The 19789-nt window shown below is 36.9% G+C and overlaps 1 long non-coding RNA gene across 1 annotated transcript; it reads right to left on the reverse strand.

Moving 5' to 3' along the window:
* Positions 1-7093: 7093 nt before the first annotated feature.
* On the reverse strand, positions 7094-11167 carry LOC134199569 (uncharacterized). The gene is made up of 2 exons (XR_009974121.1): positions 10893-11167; positions 7094-10818 (listed from the first exon to the last, which is right to left on the reverse strand). It is a non-coding gene; the product is annotated as an uncharacterized LOC134199569 (long non-coding RNA).
* Between the last annotated feature and the right edge of the window lie 8622 nt (positions 11168-19789).

The raw sequence follows: 19789 nt of genomic DNA on the forward strand, positions 1-19789 counted from the left end.
CAAAAATGCAACAAGTGATTTTGAAGAGGTACAGCTAATCATTTCCACTGCATCAGATGTTCAAAAACATCTCAAGTTCAAAATTAAAACTCTTTGGGATCATCACTGGAAATTTGAGAACACATCATTTTTATTTAAAATTAGAAATTCAATTTTTGATAAGCTTTCCTTTTCCTTAACTAAAAGAAAAGACCAAGTGGTTCTTACAAGATTGCGGATTGGACACACAAATTTAACTCACATACATCTTATTACCAAAACAGATAAAAACAAATGTAAGTGTGGTTTGGATCAAACTGTGGTACACTTGTTAATTGAATGTAAAGCATATGACATAGAAAGACAATTTTGTAAACTCCCTGATAATTTAACAGACTGTCTGACTCAAGATGGGTATAAGCAGACCCTTAGTTTTTTAAAGATCATTGGTTTGTATAATTTAGTATGATGTCGAAGTCAATGTAACTTAAAATGATACTGTAAACTGTGGTCGTTAATGACCCTAGTTGTTAAAAAGCGACCTTAAATAAATAAATTAAAAAAAAAAAAAAGCAATCAGCCACGAGTAAAACATCATTAGTCGGAATCCGAAGCTAAGAAAACCATATTGCGGCTAGCTCAATTATATTTTTGTAATATTCTCGTAACAGGCTATTTCGTTTATTCTCATTTTATTCAGTGTTAGAGAATTGCTTGAATAAATATTTCATTTTGGAACGAAGTTCCTTATGGGACGATGCGGAGGGATACCCTAACCGGGAAAAAACGTCCGTAACGTAAGATTTTTATTATTTTATTATTTACTTATAGTCTTATTACGATGGCTATACAGTGTCTAATGTATAGTCTACGTGATGACGGTTATTATTATTATTCATATAAATAGTTGTTTCTTTGTATATTATTATTGTATATTTTTATAAATCATTGTGAATAAAATAAAGTTGATAACTTTGTAAAGCAGTTTTTTTTTTCAATCAATAAATAAATTATAATAAAAATGTATACTCGATAATAATTTTTTTAAACCTCGAATAGAACTTAAAATGAATATTTTTATAATAAGGAACTTCGTTCCTATCCGCTATCCCACGACACTACACGTCTTTATTTTTTGTTTTGTTATCTGTAACCAAAAGTTACTTTTACACACTTGCGTTCGAGTGGTATCATGGATGGATACTGTTCAATGAAATAATTGTGTTGTTGTAAGTTGTGTGTTAGTCTTTAAAAATTCAAATATTAAGGTTTTGTCAATTAATATTCACAGAGATTTAACTCAAAGCCGAATTGAACGTACGTCAGAATAGAAACTGTCTGACGAGTGAATTTTGTAACTTTTTATTTTTTTCGAAGTTTTGGAACGAAGTTACTTATGGGGCGATGCGGAGGAGTACCCTAACCGGGAAAAAACGTCCGTAACGTAAGATTTTTATTAGTAATGCACACAGTGTACGACTTAACTTTGTAATAACGTACAAAAAATATTATTGTTATTATATATTTTTATAGGTCATTGTGAATAAAATAAAGTTGATAACTTTGTAAAGTATTTTTATTTTAATTCTATCAATAAAAAAAATGAAAATAAAAAATGTATACTCGAATAATTATTTTCTTTATACCTCGAATAGAACATAAAATTAATATTTTTACAATAAGGAACTTCGTTCCTATCCGGTGACCCACGATACCACACATTTTTTTTAAATATCATAGTAGTGCTAAGTTGACAATACATTAAAACGTACAACAACAGCTTTCTCACACCTTTGACATTTTCGGTGAACGTGTGAGTCGATGATTGAATTGTGTTTGATCGTCGTTTTCGAACTCCATTGTTTTGATTTACACGCGGCGAAAACGATTTCAGAATTTACTGCACTACCAACAATGCAACGATTATTCAGTATTGTTCGCCCGCAACAAGTTACATTCACCGACAACTGTTTGCTTATTTCGCTTGGTTTTATTTCTAGAAAAAAAAAGATTGACAAATGAGAAATAATTTTATTGAAAAAAAAAAAAAAAACGGTTGTCTGTAAAGTCGGTTTACTGACGATAGTTGAACGTGACAACGTCATAGGAAAATACTGATAGAATGGTTTCATTTTTCAAAAGAAAATTTTAATTTTATTTGTTTGATAGATATTTTGTATGGACAATTGACACCACATTCACTTTTCACTGAACTTCATACTTGACGAAAGCATGTAAATATATTATTATATAGCAGCTGTCCATGCGAAAGCATCGCTCACTCAAGTAGGAGAGAGACGGATGTCGAACGCTGCCGAACGCGGAGGTCGATTGTGCCTCTTTGTTGCTCATGCGCGCTCTCGCTTGCACTTCAAACCTTAAATGGAACGCCTCAATGAGTCATGTTTTTTCGTGCGTGCAGCCGGCTCCATCGATTTATAAGACGTTGTCACGTCAAAAACTGTTTTTTACACACACGTATTAACACTAGTCTTCTAGTTAACGTCTACAAAACTGTCGAGTAAACAGATAAGTTAATTCTATGTCGTATTCATAAAGCCATTTTTGCACCTCGCTTGAAGAAAGATATGACCTTGTAAAGCGCCCGTTTCACCCCGTGCGCGTCATAAAAGACGACTTGGGAATTCACTGTAAAATTCATAGCAGCGTTTTCTGAGTGCTATGTATACTGCGCTTACCAACCGGGATTTATGGATGGTCAGGCGAATTGTGAAATTGCGTGGATGGGTATTAATTACTCTTCTGCTGATTTTGTCGCGAAAAAATAAAAAGCAATGAAATAAAATTGAGGATTCTGTCCCATGCGAGTGTGTGTGTGTGTCCATGGTGAGTGGTCTTAACGCAAGGTAGATAATTCTTGTTCTCCCATATAGACTAATCGGGGATAATCTTCGAAGCTTATATAATTGAACGAGTATAAAATTCACTATCATTGTTTATATACTATAATTTTTTCCAAGTCATAGAAAGGCAAGCGAATTGTTCCAAGGGCTAATGGATTTAAGTTTACGAGTGTTCCACAGACATTACAATTTTAATGTTTTTTTAGATTTTGTTTACTCTATACTTTTTTATCTTTACTTATAAAAAAAAAAAACAACCTTTTTATTTCTCGAACGCCATGTCATACGTTCATTGTCTCCGGATGTATTTAAATTAGCGTCCATAGTTTACAACAACTAAAACATATCTAAACGCTTAAATAGAAGTACGAGGATAACTCGCAAGCTTAACGCCTAGCTCCCGCCGCCGCCTCTCACCACGCTATCACACAAAGGTAAGCCCTGACTATTTGTATTAAGAGAAATCTATATAATATTAATAAATGTATTTTTCATAGTTTCGTGATAATCAAAACGAAACGTGGCCAATTATTTTTAGACACTGATAAATAACGATTCGCAAAAAATAAAACTTAATTTTTCCCTGCGCTAAACAAAGATGCCGCTTTCCGCCTTTGTCGGACAAAAAAAAGTAAACCTGATCTGAGGCTTTTCTTATTTTCCTTCCCAAGGGGTGTAGTATACTATTAATTCGAATCGTGACATTGCGCTATCTCGACAGTACTCGTCATATATTTCAAAAATGCTCTATGTCTTCAAACGAATATATAGTATCTACAGATGAATGTGAATTATTTAATAAATGAAAAATATGAAAACATTTTTACGCGTTATGTTTTCAATAATACTAATGGAATTAATTATTCGGTTTATTTCTAAATCATCTATGTTCAGGATCTAGTCTATGCTGCACGAAATCATAATAAAATATATTTATGTTATAGAGAACTGCAAGTTAAGAATGCGCGATTGAAATGCGGGAGAAAACGCTGCGATGCCAGCTCACTGATTCTGCGATACAGCGCGGCGTTGCCGTTCAGATCCTACATACCAAGTTCTGTAATAACAGTTTAAAAAACTCATACTCAAGAAATAATTATTATTGCATATGATTTTCAGTAAATTGCACATAATCGATTATTTATATGTATGAATAAAAATTAACAGTTAAACACTTTGCAGGGAAATAAAAAAAAGGCGTCCTCAGAGGGTATTTTTTTTGTGTTAATTATTTATTTAAGAAAACTTTATGCATAGAATGTACACACGATAACTTTAAAAATACTTGAAATTATGTAATCAAACAGGAGAATTGAAAACAAAGATTGAAAGTGACATTTTTTTTTCGTGAAATGGAAAGTATGCTAGACATTTGGAAATAGTATGCTTATTAATTAAAAGACACGGGTAGATGACCATTACGTAACCTAGATCTAATACTACTATTTCCTTATAATCTGAAGACCCATAGTGTCACTTACAGAAATGAGTTCCAACCTTTTTTTTTAAAGCTGGGGAATCCGTTTACGGATCCTGTTGAGGGGGTAACATACCGGCTTATGTCGGATTCCGGCGCCTTCGAAGAAGAAGAGGGGGAAGAGGAAGATCTAAGTCGTCTTCCTCCTCCAAGAGACTAAGTACGCATTGAAAAGACGCGCGGTGTACCCGCCCTGCAGAAGCGCCTACTAACTAAAGCCCATCGAGCCCACAAACAGCCCCTACGGGGGGTAAGCGGGTGCCTCGCGCCCGAGTCGCTCCGCAACCGTGCTGGGCGTTATCATCCGGATGCTCACACTGGTGGCAGCCCGGATGTGGCTCTCGCCTGCAGACCACCCATAGGCACCTTCCGAAGCAGTCATGTCCCGAGAGGACTTGTATGGTGTGGGAGGAGAGCACGCCGTGTCGCCGATCCGATTGTCTCCAGCAGGGGCACCTTAGCCTCGAGGGTGCACTAGCTGGTGGCTGAAGTTCGGCCAAGTTCCTCCAGCCACCACTCTCTCCACTTAGCGTATGCTAGATGACGCGCAGTACGCTTCCACCGACCGACAGCCGAATCAAGGACTGTGTCCTTCGCTGGTATACCGCAGCCAAGACCTGGGCCTCGAGATCCCAAGAATCGTAGGGTATCCTGACTACGAGCGCCAGGTGAGCTCAACCTAGCTTAGAAAACAAACCAGTCATTTAAACATTACAAATTTTTACAAGAGAAAATAAATCTTTGAAATTCTATTTAAGGAGGTAATCCCTCCTTTGTATGAAATATTACTTTTAATAAGTTTGTTTTTCTTTCTGTTTTTCTAAAGCGAATCCGATTATAAAAATATCTGTAAGCAGTGAGCTGGTAATAAGTTACGGGTTCTGCATTAATACAAAATGTATCCAAGACCTTTACTACTTAATTTTACCATGTACATTACATTCTTTGAAGTACGCAGAAAGATATAACTTGTTATTTCTCTCAAACCACGCCAGAAGTGATTACATTCAACGGTGTGAATAATGTAGGATTCAAACAGAATACGGTTCGCACAAAATTTTGACTACCCATCATAGCTTCTGTCTGCATCACCTACTTCTTCTATCGCTTATAAATACACTAAAACAATAGAAATATTATCATATTACCTATGAAAAAGAAAGCTATTTCTCAAACTGACGATGATAAATCGAACTAGAGTCGGCAATTAGGATTTCGATTATTTCAACCATTTGATTTGATCATTCAGCTTTACATAATAGCATTATCCACTCGGAAATCTATAACGAAATTCTAAGTTCTGAATACATGCTGTTTATGTTACAACAGCTAACATACCATTGAAACTAGCAGCACGCATGATTGATTCGCAGCTACAGGTCAATGATCAACAATCCGGGAGAGCTTACAGTACTGAGAGCGATATAAAACGAAGATAACTTTGTATCCATACCATTTGTCTTTTGATTCATAGACTATCCTATCTCGACGCCTTCAGCTCTAACGCTAGGAGCAGCCTTAGGGACCCCGGTAACCTTATTCGTCGAACTCGACAAAGAGTTCGACGTGCAACCTAATTCAGCTGGTCGCGATTCCGATCCGGTAGTAAATTCATTCGCGAAGCAGCTACCCTTGAGTTGTTAGGTCTCCTTCGGAGGCGCTCGGGCAGCTGTTAGCAAATCCCACCCCTCCTGGCCGAGTCTTTGCTCGCCCACCTGTCCCGGTGAAACTGGAAAGGCCTTCGGGCCAACAGTAATCCTTCAAACCCCAAAAAAAAAACTATCCTATCTGTCTAGGCTACTAAAATAATAGAACCGATTTATTTATAACAAACAACGATCTGCAAAGTCTCGCAGGCTGAGTCCTGTGAGCTCGCTTACACGTTCGGTGAAGCTAGCATAGCCCCTCGAGGCTACTAGCTTCTTCTTATCAGCTCACATACGTCCACTTTTATACATAGGCCTCCCCCAAGCCTCGCCACAAAGGCCACTCATATGCTGCCTGCATCCAGTGGATCCCCTACTAGCAATAGGTATAAATAAAAATGTTACATATTCCTAAATTGAACTCTAATTATTTAAGGATTTTAAAAAATGTTTCGAGTAGAATAATACCGCGAACAAAATATTATGTTTTTTTGTGAAGAGTCCTTAACAATATTACTTCGATTGTCTTGTCGAAGCATATAATATGGGTTCAGTACAATATTTATGAAATTGTACGAAAGATTTTTATTACTTCGTTTTCTAATATTTGAGTCGATACATTCTATTTTATGTTGAACACGATACGGAAAGCTGGATTTCGTTTTATGAACGCCTGACAATAATGTTGAAATATTTTATTTATTGAAAAACGGTGCTCTACGTACGACTATACGGAGCGCCGAACGATTCGATCTTTACTTCGATCAACTCAAGGATTTGTATTGAATATAGTGAACTTCAAAGTTTTCACAACATTTACTTCGCTGAACTCGCTATCTACGCTTTATGATGGCGCTCTAACAGGTAACAGTCATATTATATACTAAGAGAATTATTTATTTGTAGCACGAACAAAGTGATATCATCTATATATTAATACGTGAAGCAAAAACTTTGTATCCCTTTTTACAAAAATTGCGCGGACGGAGGAGTATGAAATTTTCCACACTTATAGAGAATATAGAGAAGAAGTGCACAATGCTAATATTTTTTTTAAATAGTGCATAAATGATATGTAAGCTTGAGGGTAGATATTATCTTGTTGAACACCAAGTAAAACGATGGCACTATTTGATTCCTGATTTAATCAACAATATGTTATCTTAACAATTCACTTTAACACTTGTCCAACTTTAACCAGTACGTACAACAGTCACTGAATCACACAACGTAACGAGGATATAGTAAGTGCACCAGGCAAGCGCAGTCCAACGAATGTTCATTTCAAGGCACGTTCCGCCTTTTTATACTAGCCGGCGCAGCTGGCTTATGAGTCACTTCTGTTGCAGCTGTTGTTTACGAGTGGAACGACACGGCCGGCGCGCCTGGCTTGTGTGAGTCACTCCTATTGCACGTGCTATATAACATAAATATCGTTAACGCCGTCACGGCCATACTGACGTGCGCTCGTCCTCGTGCGCGCATTCTTATGGTATGTCTGTGAACAACAAACGTGTTCGTTCATCCTGACATTAACGGATGCAACTTAAAACGTGGTCTATGATATTAACAATCTAGTACGGTTCGGTTCGCATAATTCTTCAGAAAATCCTATACTGGCTATAAATAACCTTCAGACTGCTTACATACCTGGGCCAGTTCATTTAAAACTCTTCAGGTATGTAAGTATGTCCCTTTTAACTTAGACCGGAATTGTTATCCCTTCAGTTTTTCGAACTGGACCGGATAATGCTAGACCGAATCGCAATCCCTGTAGCTAATTGTTGTGGCTAATCTGGATGAAAATCCCTATAGCCAAGCCATTGGACCGGACAGACCCTTCAATGACTTCACACTTTCTTTCTTTTTTCTCTTTTTTTTTTTTGCTAGTCCGGATTAACATCTCTCTAGCCACATACAATTCTCTTTTTTTTCTTTTTTTTTTTTTTTTAATCTGCGTGTGCGGTAGCGTTTGTTAAAACATTTCTTAAACCAGAACATTTATACGGAATTTCTTCAGAAATAGTGCGAGACCGACCATCGTTTTCTACATTTCCAACACCTGCACCTGAGGTGCCTGAGCTTACAGACATTGTATCACTACCCACAGACTATGTTTGCTGTATCGCTATTTGCGGACAAAAATGTCGCTTCTATTGTCATCATTAAGATCAGTTTCATGAACAAGATTAATTAACCCATCTGTGTACGCCGTCACGTCATCGTCACTATAATTTTCAGAAATTTCTAGTAGGCCTGACGGGCCTCGAGGTATTTCACGTAAGTTTTCATGGGGAAATTTGTACACTCTATTAGAACTATTTACATGTCTCAATTTATACCTATCGTTTTCCAAAACTGCAGTAATGTTGAAGGGACCTTTACATTTTCGGTCAACTTACGAAAACAAAATCCCCAGCGGAAAAGAGTTTGACTTTAGCTTTGCCTCGACTAAACCAAGCTCTTGTTTGTGCCCTTTTTTATGTTTTCGCCGGTCTTCGACCGTGCTAAATCAAGATCTAATCTAGAGGGATTATCACTCTGTTGAAACTTTAGATATTTCAAGTGAACTACCCTGAACGGCAAACGTCTATTCTATTGGAGTAAACCCTGTTACTCGACAACGTGCACTATTAAGGGCGAGTTGAATATCCCCTAAGTGCTCTTGCCATCATGATTGGTCTAAGTTACTTTCAGATCAAAGAGTGACTTGTTCATGAAACCGCTTACCATTGAATAAATTACTATGACTTTGTTTTATAAGACTACATTCTGACCCTGAATGGAACATAAAGGGGAAGCCAAAACCACTTATCTGTAACACACTGAAGCTCTGGAACACACGTTGACGTCTCTGGTTGGACCTGCCACAGCACCTGGAGCAGTGTCGTTTTTCTTCTTGTAGCGCATGGAACACCCAGAAGCTACATGGCTCGCATCACCGCACACGTAACAGCAGACTTGCAGGCGAGAGCCGGGCGCCCACGGATGAGGAGGTTGTTCAGGTTTTGCAGGCTGTATTTTTGTGAGGCAAGTAGTAGCTCGAGCCTTAAGCGAATGTGTGAGAGTCAAAATTAAATCGACACCATCCAATACTTCAACTACTTTAAACGGCCCTTTAAACTTCGTATCTAATTTCGTTTGATTATGCTCTTCGTATTAATGTGTGGACGAGCTCACAGCCCACCTTGTGTTAAGTGGTTACTGGAACCCATAGACATCCACAGCGCAAACGCACCACACACCTTGAGATAGAAGTTCTAAGGTCTCAGTATAGTTACAACCGCTGCCCCACCCTTCAAACCGAAATACACCACTGCTTCACGGCAGAAATAGGCACGGTGATGGTACCCGTGCGGTCGATGGCACTATACGGAGCACCCGTCTGGTGCTACGTCCTTACCCACGAGAACGTCGCCGCGCTGCGACGCCGGCAGCGCGCGATCGCAGTTATTCAATGATACCTCACAGTCTCCTACGAGGCGGCGCGCCCTAGCGCAAGTGCAGCCGGAGCGCGGGGGCTCCAATATCGGCAGTCCGTGCTGGAGGCGTGGTCTCGTCGTTTGGCGGACCCGTCAGCCGGCCTCCGTACCGTCGAGGCGATCTGCCCGGTTCTCGCGGACTGGGTGGGCCGCGACCGCGGAAGTTTCACCTCTGGCTACCTGTGCAGACTCACAAGACATTTTACCACCATGCAAACTTCTTACCGCAACAAATCTTACCAGCCACCACGCAAACTACAATTTTACGGGTTCCACCTCTCTTACACGATGTTCCTCCCACACTGAGGAAGCCAACCGCGAACACTTGTCAAGCACGCACAAGCACGCACTTCACCGGAAAAACCTGAATCCGCCAGCGGAACCCGAACACCGCCGCATCGCCAGACACGAACGCACCGGACGTCTTATCTTACAGGTCACGACGACTTCAGATGTGTCAATTTTTCTTCCCCACGGAAACTTGCTTGCTTTCTTGTTTGCTTGCTTGCTGGAGCCCGAAGTCATCGAACGTGTAGTGTTATTGGTATTGAATCGAGTAGATTCTAAAATTTCAGCGACAATTCACAGTCTCATGTCCTGGTTTACTGTACTAGTGCCATGTAACTCTAGCAGTAGTCATTGGCTTAAAAACGATTCGTGTCGGAACTACCCACTCGTCATGACAGATCCATTATTGCGATCGAAGTTTCACTTGAGATTTGCACTTGCCTTAATTTCTTGCAATAGCTTGTTACGTGTTGTATTTCCGTTAGTAAACGCCATGTGATGACGTCGACAGTCAAACTGGGCAACATGAGCCAGAACGTAAGATGTGACGATTTCTTCGTGGCTCAGATCTTCCATCGAGGTAACAGAGACGTTATTACACGACTTACGTATGCTGCATTCACGCTCTTGTGGCGTACCACTACTAGTATTCTGATCTGCATCATGTTTTTTTTGCTGTACTTCGAACATGTTCAAACACGTCACGCCAGTGAGAGTAGAGTCCTGATCTCACTTCTGATGTAAGCTTGAGGGTAGATATTATCTTGTTGAACACCAAGTAAAACGATGGCACTATTTGATTCCTGATTTAATCAACAATATGTTATCTTAACAATTCACTTTAACACTTGTCCAACTTTAACCAGTACGTACAACAGTCACTGAATCACACAACGTAACGAGGATATAGTAAGTGCACCAGGCAAGCGCAGTCCAACGAATGTTCATTTCAAGGCACGTTCCGCCTTTTTATACTAGCCGGCGCAGCTGGTTTATGAGTCACTTCTGTTGCAGCTGTTGTTTACGAGTGGAACGACACGGCCGGCGCGCCTGGCTTGTGTGAGTCACTCCTATTGCACGTGCTATATAACATAAATATCGTTAACGCCGTCAGATACATTAAATCAATAAAGAAAACATTACACACACTACATACCATGTATTTGATGCACACACGCATGGATACTATTTATTGTCAAACTTTTGTTCTTGACGTCTGTTGTCATATTGAGATTAAATATTGTTTGTCTTTGTTAATATTTTTTTATAGTGTAGTCTTGGCGAAATTTGTGATTATAGAAGTATAAAACACACTCATAATAGGGTACAAACTTACAATTCCAATTAATTATAGTCGAATTTCGACTACTGTGGGACCTCTAGTATCCTATATTAAGATAATTATTTATTTGTAGCACGATCAAAGTGATATCATCAATATAAAACATTGACAGATTGACATGAATTACATGACAGATGTCACCTCCATTATAGATGCAATCGACAGTGCAATAGTTGACAACATTTTTAAATTATATGTAATAGAAAAGTAAAAATAATTGAATAAAAATACAATGAATAAATTTAAGAACTATGTATGAATTGCAGAAACAAACAACTTCACTAAGTAACAAAAGTTTTAATATTTACACTTATTAAAAATTATGGAGGATTTCTAAAATCATCATAAAACCTGCTTTAAACACAAAATAAATAGTTTTAAATGTGTGTATGTACGTAGAGTACACAATTACTATAAAATATAGCAAACCTCAAATGCAGTCGAGTTGTCTGCTAGTCTTACATTCAAGGAAAAAAATACAATTATACCGACATTAAGGAAATCTGGAATGAAAATATAATGCGTCAACATACGTCAAACACGTCCCGCTTTGCTGGCCAATTTTTGATATGACTTTAATTTGTTCAATACCCGCGATCACCCGCTAAGCTAATTTGAATACTTTCTAAAGATTTCGCCCAAATCGGCCCGGAGGTATCAGAGTACGCACTCCACTTGAACATAATATTTAGATACAGAAACTCCTTCGTGTTTTGTAGTAAAAAAAAACGAGTAAAAATCAATATCTTCTATTTCATACAATGTATGTATTATCAAACAACTATGTATAACTAAGTTATCGAATGTGAACAAAATTAACAAAAATTCTAAACTTATTTTCGTTAATTCCGAAAATCCTCACATTTCGAACTCGATGCTTGAATGAAGACCGGCGTTTAAATTATTCTCTCATTGATACTTGTACTCAACGTGATAAGCTGACACGCACGGAGGAAACAATCTAATTACTTCTTAAAGTAAGTTAAAGTAAGTAAGTTTAAAATCTTAAAGATACCGTTTTCAGGGCTGTGTGTGTGTGTGTGTGTGTGTGTGTGTGTGTGTGTGTGTGTGTGTGTGTGTGTGTGTGTGTGTGCGTGTGCGTGTGCGTGTGCGTGTGCGTGTGCGTGTGCGTGTGTGTGTGTGTGTGTGTGTGTGTGTGTTAAAATAATGATTCTTTGTTTTAAATAATATGTAATAATAATAATAATTATTATTTTTATAACAAGCAAATAAAAAACAATGTCTAATGTCTAATGTCCAATGTCAAACGTCAAACGTCAAACGTCAAATGTCAAATGACAAATTGTCAAAGGATTTTGGTTAGTTAAAAAATTATCTACTTTTATTACAAGAATGGCAATGATAAAAAATAAATGCATAATCTATGAAATGTTAGTGATTCTACGATCGAATTTCGACCGCAATGTAAATATGTTTTGTTTTCGAGCTTTGTGTATGTAAATAAACGCTGTTTTCCGTTTGCTATGGGCAACCATTCGTTCCTGTTTCGACATCGGAAACGGTTTGAAACGGTTCGACTTTATTAAAATTGCCACATACGGACTATACTGAAATGTTCATATTTATTTAAATGCGATTTTAAATTTTTCCTTATGTTAAATGACTTTCTGTAAGAATGCCCATACATAAGGTATATGTACATATGTATGTGGAAATGTACGCAACTCAATTTTTTTTTTTTTTTTTATTGCTTAGATGGATGGATGAGCTCACAGCCCACCTGGTGTTAAGTGGTTACTGGAGCCCATAGACATCTACAACGTAAATGCGCCACCCACCTCAAGATATAAGTTCTAAGGTCTCAGTATAGTTACAACGGCTACCCCACCCTTCGAACCGAAACGCATGACTGCTTCACGGCGGAAATAGGCGGGGTGGTGGTACCTACCCGTGCGGACTCCCAAGAGGTCCTACCACCAGTGATTACGCAAATTATAATTTTGCGGGTATGGTTTTAATTACACGATGTTGTTCCTTCACCGTGTAAGTCAATCGTGAACATTTGTTGAGTACGTATTTCATTAGAAAAATTGGTACCCGCCTGCGGGAGTCGAACACCGGTGCATCGCTACATACGAATGCGCCGGACGTCTTATCCTTTAGGCCACGACGACTTCAACTGCTTCTCTAATATTCATAGTAGTATTATTTTTGTGTTGTAAGCCGGTATCGATTAGATAGCTGTTTCTGTTTTGGAATAAATATTTTACTTTACGGTTCAAAAGGAAGGCTCATGTCTTAGGAACTGCTCCGCATTAGGTGTGCCATGAGTACACTAGTCCGTCTACTCAAAACATAAAAAACGACTCCTAAAACAACAAAAAAACAACTAAAAGAAAACATGATTTTTTTCTCACGGTACCCTTACCGTTTCATCATAATTTTCCTCTCAGAAAATTAAGGATTTAAAAATTAATACACATTGATTGCTCTCTTAGACTAATATTTTTTTTTTTTTTTTTATTGCTTAGATGGGTGAACGAGCTCACAGCCCACCTGGTGTTAAGTGGTTACTGGAGCCCATAGACAACTACAACGTAAATGCGCCACCCACCTTGAGATATAAGTTCTAAGGTCTCAGTATAGTTACAACGGCTACCCCACCCTTCAAACCGAAACGCATTACTGCTTCACGGCAGAAATAGGCAGGGCGGTGGTACCTACCCGTGCGGACTCACAATAGGTCCTACCACCAGTAATAACACGTAATCCTGAATTGCTTTGTTGTCATTTCATTAATGTTAGCAATATTTATTCTATTTACGAATTACGAATGATACTTTATACAAGTTATAATAATTTTTACAAAAACATTAAAAATAGACAATTTAGCATATTTTAAATTATAAGTTATGATATGTCCGAAAACAAATAATATTATATAATACATAAACAATTAATAAACAAATTAAACACAATTACCTGTTGCGCAAAAATCAAATCTCCATTAACTCACGTTTCAAAGCGCTTTCACCGTTTCTTACAGGTAAATTGGACGTATCATATCACTTTTCCTCATTTGAGGTCTGTTTTCACTCGACGCGAAAATACAAAAGCCTATTTCAACTACATTTCGCAGCTCTTTTCTGAATAACTGGTGGACAAATTTACCAATATCCATACTCCTGTATCATGCACCTATTTTCTGTATTTCCATCCATTATGTCAAAGGAATGTATAATCATATCGTTCCAGTAAAAAATAATCTTGTTTCCAAATAAAATTAAATTATCTGGAACAAGAGTCAGAAGGTCGGATGTCCACTGTTTTACCCATTCGTATTGTTTATTATTCGAGTTTTTTTTGTGTGCGCAATAAGTGATGTGTGATATTGATGTGTGTGTCTGTGGGATTATTTTTTATTTAAAGTCTTTATGAGGTTTTAAGGAAAAGACAAAAAGCTAAACACGGATCCGATAAAAGCACAAAATCTGAATAGTTTTATTGTTACGCTTATAATGAGTTAGTTACAGTTCACTCAAATAAACCTGCAGAAGCACTCGTGAGTATTTCAAACTAGAGACACGTGAAATTATGTTGATAACTACCTATATATAAGCCTAATACCTGGCCTAGTATTCGAAATGCCTAGGGCCTTTTATTGAGAACCATGCACTCTGAGGTTTCGGTTTGAAGGGTGGGGGAGCCGTTGTAACTATACTTGAGACCTTAGAACTTATATCTCACGGTGGGTGGCGCATTTACGTTGTAGATGTCTATGGGCTCCAGTAACTACTTAATACCAGGTGGGCTGTAAGCTCGTCCACCCATCTAAGCAATAAAAAATTATAAAAAAATTATATAAAGTCAAAGTCAGCTTACACTTCATCCGGTGTGAGGACTGCCATGTTATTAGTTAAAAAAAAATCTCGCTGTCCAATAATTCAGGTGTGCGTCACTTAACATGACCGTAGAGTGGAGAAGCAATTAGTATTGGTCAATCATAGTGTGCAGAGCCGAGTAGTGTCGTACACAATTTTGTACGGTAATCTGATACACGGAGAGTTGAAATTTGCAGCTTTCGGTTTCATATCGATCAGGCGCCCTGCGGGAGAGCTAGCTGCATCCGTTAACAGTTTTGTAATGAATTCTGTAATTAAATGTGTTTTTTTTTTGCAAATACAGACCTAATGTCGTCCTGACCTAAAGGATAAGACTTCCGTTGTATTCGTACCTAGCGATGCAACGATGTTCGAATCCGGCAAGCGGGTACCATTTTTTCTAATGAAATACGTACTTGACAAATGTTCACGACTGACTTCCACGGTGAAGGAATATTATATTTAGATTGTCTAATTGAGAACTTATACTTTTTTTCAAAGTAATTTTGAAATGTGTATACTTATATATAGTATAGGATAGTATTACCATAGCATTTAGTATATAACATAATTAATAGGTGTAATCGTATGTCCTCTTAATAAGGCGGACCACCCAGAAATATAGGATTCTTCATAATTTGTAAACTAGGATTAAGATGATTATTAAACATGGAATACACGCAAGAAGACGTTTTCCTTTAACACCTCCCAAAGTACAACATTACATGGCGACCCTGCCAAACGGTTAATTTTGTCAGTTTAAATTAAAATTAAAAGCAGTGAATAAAATGTGTCAGTCATCTCAGTCAAAAGAAAATATAATAATCGGCCAAAACGCAGCTGGGGCCAGTTCCAGAATTAATCTAGAAGATTTTCATACACGAGTTGGCATATTCAACATTCTTCTCGGGTTCGTGCTGTTGATTTTATTTTTGGGCATGATATACGGAGCTTATGTTTTATACAAGCGATGCCGTAGAACATGGATTCACCAGGTAGTGAGCTCTCTGACGTTGCAGCGGGCTACGAGTGTAATACGACGAGCTCAACAATCATCCGACGAGAGAGCTAATTGAAAACTAAAGTGAGTAGGTGGAACATTTACGTAAGTATTTAGATAATATACTAAAGTGATTAGAAATTAAAATATTAGAAAATAAATGTTCAATTAATAATATTATATTATTATAGAAAAATGTTATTAATTGATATTAATGTATATTGTATAACTATAATTGAAGTGCGCTAGAATCGTTGCAGGCACACTCGCGAATATGATACGTGCCGCCCGAAAAGGAAAGATTTTACATTCCAATGCAAGTAGATCTTAATATGGATAAGACGTTCTATTTTTGGATTAGTGTTTTGTTAAATTAGTTAATATTTTAGTATGACAGATCAGTTAAACTCAATAGGTAATTCTGTTTTAAAAATTAAAAAATATTTAATTAAAACTGGAAAGAGAAGGTTCACGGGGAATATTATAGAGAATAAATTAAAAGAGTGTGAAAGCCTTATATCTAGAAGTAATTTAATTGTAGAAAATGTAAGGCATACTAAAAGATCTGATTTAATTAATACATGTGTCGAATTAAGCTCAAAAATAAATATAATATATTTAAAAATAAAATAAATATGTAACTAATCAGAAAATAAAAATACAAATATGGATTTCGACTTAAAAACGGCTTGTACTTTGTTGCCAGCTATGGACTGTAATGAAGAGACAACAAAAAAATGAATTGATAGTATAGAAATGTATGCAGATATGCTTAACGATTCGGATCATAGTTTATTGATTAAATTTATTTTGAAAAATAGACTTTCTGAGAATGCCAAATTGCGTATCCTTAGCAATTATGTTTCAGTTAAAGATATGGTTAATGATATGAAAACTCTCCTGTTGACAAAAAAATCTTTTACGGCTATTCAGTCACGTCTTCAAAATATTACTCAAGGTTGGAGATCAATTGAGGAGTATGGTAGTCAAATTGAAAAGCTTCTTACGGAATTGACATTTACGCAAGCGGAAGGAAATTCTGCTCATTATAGCATTCTAAAACCTTTATACGAAAATATTGCAATTTAACAATTTCCAGATGGTTTAAAAAACGGTAATTTGAGCACAATAATTCCAGCTGGAAACTAATCTTCTCTAAAAGATGCAATACAGGCTGCCAAGGATGAGGAGGTTTTCATGCCATCAACGTCGGCTAGCGCTGATGTCATAAACATCAGGAGAACATCGTATCGCGGTAGACGAGGTGGATTTCAAGGTAGGAGTAATAATAATTTTAATATTAGGTACTCTACGCCGAGTCAATTTTATAATCCACGAGGCCTATTAAACAACAATAGAAGTTTTACGCATAGTAATTTTTAGAATCGCGGAAATCAACAGCGTTTCCAAAGTTCAAATCGCGGTAAATTTATAAATAAACGGGGTAGGAATAATGTATTTCCAATAACTAACGATAACAATAATGAACATAATAGAAAAGATGATGATCAGTTTTTTTCGGATATAAAAATCATATATACACGATAAATAGTAAACAAAAAATTGTTATTTTTAATACTAATAACTATAAATATTTCTTTTTACTTGATACAGGAGCTTCGTTATCTGTTTTACGAAACGAAGTTCTGCCAAAAAAGACTAGTGTTTAAAAAAGTGACACTATTGTAAATGGAATAGGAGGACAAATAAAATCACGAGGTCATGTGTATCTCTCGCTGTTGGTAAAAAATGGTGATTCATTTCATCATAAATTTTATATATTTACTAATTTAGCGTTGAAAGTAGACGGTATTGTAGGATTAGACTTTTTCAGTAAATTTAAGTGTGATATTTTATTGAACTGTAATGTTTTTAGTTTCAAGTTAAGCGGTAAGCAAAGTTTTATACTAATTTATGAAGTACCAGATTATACGACGGATTATTTACTTAGTCTGGCCATAAATACTGTTTAATACTATTAAAAATAAACAAAATATTACATTTCAATTTGGAATCTGTCATTTTTATATGATTGCTCCATACGCTTGGTATTACTAAAATGTTTGTGTACCGGGCTATTAATAGGTGCAATGAGACCTCCTCTGTTTGTGACAGAAAAAGATCTGGCCGTCCACGTAGTGTTCGTACGAAAAAGGGAAGCAGTAAGGGAAAGAATTCGAAGAAATCCTGCCCGAAAGCAAAATATTTTATCTCGGGAGATGAAGATAGCACCTAGAACCATGTCGCGTATTTTAAAAGATGACTTAGGACTTGCAGCCTATAAGAAACGTACTGGTCATTTCTTAGCTGTTAATTTAAAAGAGAATAGGGTGGTAAAATCGAAACAACTACTGAAGCGGTACGCAAAGGGAGGTCATAGAAAATTTTTGTTTACGGTTGAGAAAATTTTTACAATTGAGCAACATTTTAACAAACAAAATTGACAGTATTTGTGCTCAAAGCTCTAAGGAAGCTTCCCAATTAGTCGACAAAGTGCAACGTGGGAAGTATCCGACTCCAGTGATGGTTTGGTGGGGTATTAGCTATGAAGAAGTGAATGGGCCATACTTTTGTGAAAAAGGTATCAAAACATCGGCACAAATGTAGCAAGATACCATTCTTGAGAAGGTAGTGAAGCCCCATAACAACACCATGTTCAATAATCAAGAATGGTCCTTACAGCAAGAATCGGCGCCAGGTCATAAAGCTTGGTCTACGCAGTCTTGGTTGGAAACGAACGTTTCGGACTTCATCAGAGCTGAAGACTGGCCGTCGTCTAGTCCCGATCTTAATCCGCTAGATTATGATTTATGATCAGTTTTAGAGTGTACGGCTTGCTCTAAACGCCACGATAATTTGGAGTCCCTAAAACAATCCGTACGACTGACAGTGAAAAATTTTCCCATGGAAAGAGTGCGTGCTTCTATTGATAACTGACTGGCCTCAACGTTTAAAGGACTGTATTGCAGCCAATGGAGACCACTTCGAATAAGCTTTTTATACTTTAAATTGTTTTTTATTTATGTATTAAGCTAACACACTGTAAAAGTAATAAATGTTATTTGCAAGAGATTTTTTATTTATTTTTAATTGTAACAGTATTTATGGCCAGACTAAGTATTCATTCCTGCCTGATGCGAATCAATACATTATGTAGCGGTTGAATCAGGTTTGATAGCTGATTGTGTAGTGTGCGCAAAAGAGGTAAGGGTTTGTTTCTAGGAAGTGCAACTGTGACGGTGGAGGATGGCAAAATTCCTATTAAAATTATGTATACAACTGAAAATGACATTAAATTAGCGACATTTGTGCCTAAGGTTCATATGTTAGAAGATTATATTATTTGTAATTTTAATAAAAATATAGCGAACGCAGAACGAGCTCATACGCTTTCATCAATTTTAAAATTAGATCATTTAGAATCAAATGAGAAAAAATCTATAGGTGACATTTGTAGTAAGTACCCAGATATTTTTCATTTACCGGGTGACAGACTAATAATGACTAATATATATGAACAGAAAATAATATTAAAGCCAAACGTTAGTCCAGTTTATATAAAACTTTACAAGATTCCGCAAGCTCTTAAATTTGAAGTTCAGAAACAAATTGAAAATATGCTTAAAGACGATATAATTGAAGAATGTAAGAGCGAATGGTCTAGTTCGATATTATTAGTCCCTAAAAAAAGCGATGAAAAAGGAGAAAAGAAGTGGCGTTTAGTAATCGATTACCGGAGGCTCAATGAAAATATTCAAGACGATAAATTCCCTCTTCCAAATATTACTGAAATTTTAGATTCACTCGCTGGTTCAATATACTTTTCTCATCTTGATTTAAATTCAGGATATTACCAAGTATCTCTTAAT

Source organism: Bombyx mori, chromosome 1, assembly GCF_030269925.1.
Source record: "Bombyx mori chromosome 1, ASM3026992v2".
NCBI classification, from domain to species: Eukaryota; Metazoa; Arthropoda; class Insecta; order Lepidoptera; family Bombycidae; genus Bombyx; species Bombyx mori.